Source organism: Ostrea edulis, chromosome 2, assembly GCF_947568905.1.
Source record: "Ostrea edulis chromosome 2, xbOstEdul1.1, whole genome shotgun sequence".
Classification (NCBI taxonomy): domain Eukaryota; kingdom Metazoa; phylum Mollusca; class Bivalvia; order Ostreida; family Ostreidae; genus Ostrea; species Ostrea edulis.
Window position 1 is genome coordinate 7684321 of NC_079165.1, and position 6341 is coordinate 7690661.

A 6341-nucleotide genomic window follows, 5' to 3' on the forward strand; every position below is an offset into this window, starting at 1 on the left:
CCTTCCCTACATTTAGTACTTTTATCTTTCCTTCATTCCTCCCTACAGATAGTTTTTCCCTCTTCCTTTCCTCTCTCCCCACAGCAGCCAGACAAACTTTAAAATCTATAAAAATCGTGTGGGGGTGGCGTGGCGTGGCGTGACGTTCGTCTTTCATTACACGGAGACGTTTCATCATGCATTCTTACCATTCAGTACTGATATAATAGGGGGGGAGGGGGGGGGGCGTCATCCTATATATCGTACTTTGCGTACAAAAATAACGCAAGCTGAATATTGTCAAGAAGAAACGGGGGCCTGATTCTATATGCCTGCCCTACATTGTTTTTTTTTTAAATATTTAGCATTGGAAGGGATCTAGCTGTTATGAGTTTCCATGTCATGAATCCATTCACAGATCTCTGACTAGTCTTCTCTATTCTGACTTTGCTGCTAGTTTTGATTTACGGGTACATTGGATTCCGCGTTTTCTTTATTTTTCCTATTTTAGCTCTTCTGAGCCGGAGGCTCAAAGAGCTAATGATATGGCCATATGTGTGGCGTGCGGTGTGCGTCAACTTTTTGGAAAAAGGGCTATATCTCAAGAACCCCTTGGACAATTTTTGTCAAATTTGTCACAGGGTATTCTTGGCCCAAGGGCTTTCATTAATACTAAAACTAGGGTTGTGACCCTTTAACAAGGGGAGATAATTAGGAAAATGCAAACAAAAAAGTGGTTGCTAAAAAATCTTCTTCTCAAGAACCACTTGGCAAATTATCACCAAACTTATGCATAAGGATGAGAATAGGTTGTAGATAAAAAATTGTTCAAGGCATTATCCTGGGGCAAAGGGTGTGGTTTCAAGGTCACTTCAAAGTTGACCTTAAATTTTGTTTTGTTAAAACTTTGATATTTTGCTTAGTATAAGGACTAGGATCATCAAATTTTGTCAGTTGATGCATCTTAGGATCTAATATCATGTTGTCTCAAAAGTAGGTCATGGTGACCTACTTTTTGAATTTCGCAGGTAATTATTATTAAATGGATTTTGATGCATATCTTGGACACTTTTGAGCCTATGATCATCAAAAGTTGTCAGTTGATGGATCATGGGATCTTAAAGTGCGTCATGTAAAAAGTAGGTCACCATGACTTACTTTCTGAATTTTTAGGCTAATCATTTATGAATACATTTTAGGTTGTTATTTCAGATACCGAGAGGTTTAGAATCATCAAACCTTGTAAGTTGATGCGTCTAGAGGCCTTGAAATGTATTTAATAAAAAAAAAAGTAGGTCACAGTGACCTACTTTTTGAATTTTGCAGACATTCATATTTCACACTTTAAATTTTAGATGCATAGTCTGGACACTATGAAAGCTAGGGTCATCAAACTTTGTCAGTTGATGCATCTTGAGTCTTCATAGTTTGTTGACCAAAAAGTAGGTCACCGTGACCTACTTTTGAAATTTGACGGCTATATTCTAATATTTCAGATACTATTTGACTTACAATTATCAAACTTTGTCAGTTGATGCATGTTGAGTCTTCAGAGTGTGTTGACTAAAAAGTAGGTCATCGTGACCTATTTTTGGATTTTGACGGCTTTATTTGAATATTTCAGATACTATTTGACTTACAATCATCAAACTTTGTCAGTTGATGCATCTTGAGTCTTTGGAGTTAGATTGCATTGGCGACATTTTTGTCTTATTCATTGCAGCATTATTTTCAACTACTGTACTTACACTTTAAACTTAAAATTTCCTGTATAATTTTTTGATAACTGTACACATTTTTAAAACCAGCTTTTCATGTAAATTTGTGTTTTAGACAATCATTAATAAAACATATTGCCAAATCTTTGAAAAATATAGAAAAATTCATTAAAAATGCTATTCTGTCACTTAACTCACTCTTTGTTTTTTATTTCAACAGAGCTGAAAAAGTTAAAAAGCAATTTTGTTGATATTGGTTTTAAGAACCATTCTCCAACAATGGCATGAAATATAATTGCATTAAAAATCGGACAAAATACAATGCGATCCCCTTGTTCTAATTGTATGCATAGTAAATTCGGTATTTAGCACCCCAACCGTCTCTATGTCCCTTGAAAAAAATTCATGTAGTAGAGAAATGTGTACTATCCAGATATGCACGTAGGTTAAGTAACCATTTTGTAATTATTTTGATTTGCCTAATCTAATAGTGTACTGTATGATATCCCCTTCATACACTATCATGTGATTGGTCTTTAAAACCTTGTTAATTGATGAATCTTGGTTAGTGAGAATTTTTGCCTGTTCTACAATGTATCATGTAACCCATGGGCCTCTTGTATGGTTAATGTCCTATGATCTATCGGTCTGTGTTGATAACAAAGGTAAGTTAAGTAGCCTCCGCTTTCAGTTTCTTTTCTAAATGGAATATGCGTGGTACTTTGATATGTCATTAATTACCACTGTTTAATACTATTTATATAACATGGAAATCCCCCCTGTAAAAATATTATGTATATCATATCGCAAACCTATCAAAATAATTTTTAATTGTTTTATTCTTTTGAATAATGTATCTAGAAAGTATTTTACCTAATCAATTTTGTTCCATTTGAATTGTTCTCATTTACATTCTGTTTTAAGTAATTAAAATAATTAAACAAAACAAAACAACAAAAACAAATAAACCCACCCGAACTATCATTTCATAACAGAACTATACACGAGTTTTAAGTGAACGTCGGGATAGAGAGATCATTTTGTGTATTCTTTCACACATGTTTGAAACAGAATCGTGCAACTTACAACTTGTTCATTTCCCTTACATTTTCTTCAATGAGTTAGCATCACAACCCAAACCAATAGATCAAAGTAATTTCATTATGAATAATGTATTATACGAATTCCAAACAACTGTAAAGAATTTCAAGTTTTTGATACATTCAAAATTATAATTATGTGGTAAGTTGAGTTTTTTAAAAACTAGATGAATAAATTACACACACTAAGATCAGCAATTTATTTTATTGAACAAAATATATCTCAGTGTTAAAAAAATGTCCTAATGACGCCGTTACACATTATCCAAATAACACCCTTTTTGACGTTTCTTAATCGAAGAGCGTTGTTCAGATTTTGTATTACGATCGTCATTGAAACTTGGAGGAAAAAATTCAATGTTTCATTTTGCTAATAATGGTGTCTCCTGTAGGTAAAAAGTGGATGGGAGGGGTAATGCAGCGACGGGACATAGTGATTGATTTGATGTCCATAATGACTGCCTAACAAACTAAATTGGCACTAGATGACCCCAGGAGACAATCACGTGTTGGGCGACTCGTTTGGCAATATTGGAAGGTAAATAATTTTATTTTGAAATCCATAAAGAATTTTGCAATATGGAAAACCAACATATGGCGCTTTCAAATCTCTTTGACTCTTTGAGTTGCCCTCATTTTGTGAGTGTAAGGAGGGGGTTGTTCTAAATTGTTTAATGTCCAAGTATATGGTCTGTCTATTTTAATTGCATGATACGAAGAATCAATCATTTGAAGGCAAAACAATAAAAACCCACCATAATATAGATGTATTTTCTGGTACTTTTGCTTGTTTTATAGCTATTAATTTTATACGGCTTTTCGTGTTTTTATAGTTTTATAGGGAATACCGGCTTTGTTTTTTCCTCGGTTCAACACGCTGAATAGTTTTCCTTCCTGATTTATTCGCCATTATGACTACTTATTTTTCTTTGTATCTTGTGAAGAATAAATAGCCGGCTGACGGAGGAGTCAAACTTAGAACGTCCCTGTACGCGTGTATTGCCTTTATATAAATACGTGAACTACATTTAGTTTAATTATCAAATACATATTTATTTTTTTTTTGCATTCGTCCGTTTGGAAAATTCTAAAGTGGATTCGGAATTGAATGTCAATTTGGTTATCAACAACCTGAATTTACTGACACACCTTTTTCGTAAATTTCGTTGCATAGAATTCGTAAAATCGTCAGCGAAAAATAAGGATTTATATAACATTCTACTGAAAACTGTCAACCGAATGAACGACCGTGTCGAATTGCTCCTTTTAATTATATAGAGATATTGAAAAAGTCTTTACTAGTCATGATGATAATTATACAATACATCCATAATAAAAATCATCTGAATAAAAAGGAACCGAATCACAACCCCGTGATTTTTTGCTGTGAGATAGATTACATGTATAAATATCAACAATTTATGTGACGTTGACGGCGTATTGTGATAAAAATCGATGATGCAGTAAGAAAATCCTTAATTAATTACCATTTTAAAATCCATATACATCTTATTTGATATAATAAAAAAAAAATAACCTTAGAACTTTCTTGTTGCATAAACGTTCTATTAACCGACTTTTTGCTATTAAAAAAAAATGATAATAACATTGCAACACATGATAAAACAGTTAGTAGGAGATCGCGTATAGAGGAGGAAAACAAGTCCCCCCCCCCACCCCCCCCCCACTCCCCCGGTCGTCAAATATTTATTTCCTTTAAATGATTTCTGTTTGATTTTAATCAAACAGAAATCATTTAAAGGAAATAAATATTCCTTTTTAAAAAATCAAAACCAATTATCCGGTAAATCGAGTTCAGGGGATGATATATTTAAAAAAACAACAACCCTGAAATAGCCGTCTGATGGAGTATTCAAACTTTAGAAATTTTCTGTACTCTTGCATTGCCTTTATATAACCACGTGATGTTCACGTGAACTATATTTAGTTTAATAATTATTACACATTTTGGTAATGTCATCAGAAATGAGTAGTAGGGTGCAAAAGTGTCAACGAAAGGGATGGGGCAAAAGGTAGGGGTTCGCAGAAAAGTGGAATTAGGAATTTCTGTGTGGATTAAATATACTCCATTACTCCGCTCAAATGATGTATATTTCACTAGCTGAAACATATGATGTATCGATATATTTCAATATCTGCAATGTTACACATGTGTCTAGACTGCACTTAGATATATAATTGCACAAAATTTAGATTAACGCCAAAGCAGCAAACTTATGAACGTTCTTAATGAAGCTGTTGATTATTATTATGGGGAGGGAGGGGTCAGGTCTCAAACAATAGTATTTTCGATCATTTATTGGAGTCTTACTACGGTTTGGATTCTCGCCTCTGGTCCTTTTGGGTTGAAATGACATGCCCATTTTCTTTACACACTTTTCTGTCTTTATTGAATAATAATTCTCCACAATTATAAATGTTTAAAATATTGAAAGAAACTGTAACCATTTGCAGGTTTTATATTTAAAAGAATTGTCTGTGTGACATGAGCTACAATTTAAGTCTTTTTATTTTTGTTAAATCGAGACCAGTTACCGTCGCTCTGTTATACTCAATATTCATCGCTGATAAACTTTACCAATGGATGTTTCGTAATGTTTACTAAAACACATTTAGAAAAAAAATAATCTTGTTTAACCAACGATATAGAAATATGATTAAAAGAAATTCCATTAAAATGAAAATACAAAAAGCGTTAAGCTCACTTTTAAAGGACACAAATTCATAAAAAAAAAAATGAATCGAAAAGGATAAATTTGATTGACGAAACAAACTGAAAAGATTCAATTTAGTCATAAATCAAATTTTACATCGCATCATTTTTGTCGGATCAGTTCGTAGCGGGCAGGGAGGCGACAGTCGGCCTTTTGCCTCAGGTCGGATGATCCGATTATCGGTGTAACACTCCGGGTCGTCAATGCACCGGTTCAATTTTCTGCCTATTATCAGAGTTTAATTCGATGATTATTTTTTCCATAAGAATAAGATTTATTGATGTAGTATTCTGATAATGTAGTCTTTTAAATGTTTGATAGCGGAGAGGGGTAAGAAGAGATTTCAGACCACATGTCGACTGGTAAGAACGGCTGGATTTTGTTACAGTGTGTTAATGTAGTTTATAACATGTAACAAAAACAAAGAAATAGATAATTTTATCAACGAAGAAATAGATAATTTTATCAACGAAGAAATAGATAATTTTATCGGATTATTCGAGACCAGATAATAAATACACAATTCGTGTTTACAGTTTTAATTCATTTTTTGTTATTCATTTCAGATATTGTACTGATTGCTTGTTAGTTCATTATTACGTGTAAGATATGGAGCCTTTAATAGCCGATTATCTGATTAAAGTAGCGAAAATCTGTTTTCCTGTTTCTTAAAAGTAGAAAATATAAAACGGAACTTTACAATGCAGTGTGTGCATGCTGTCCCCTCCGCAATTATGACGAGAGACAACATTCTGTCGAGATATACGTGATTGGAAAAATAGACGTGGTGTCAAATTATACGTTTAGTT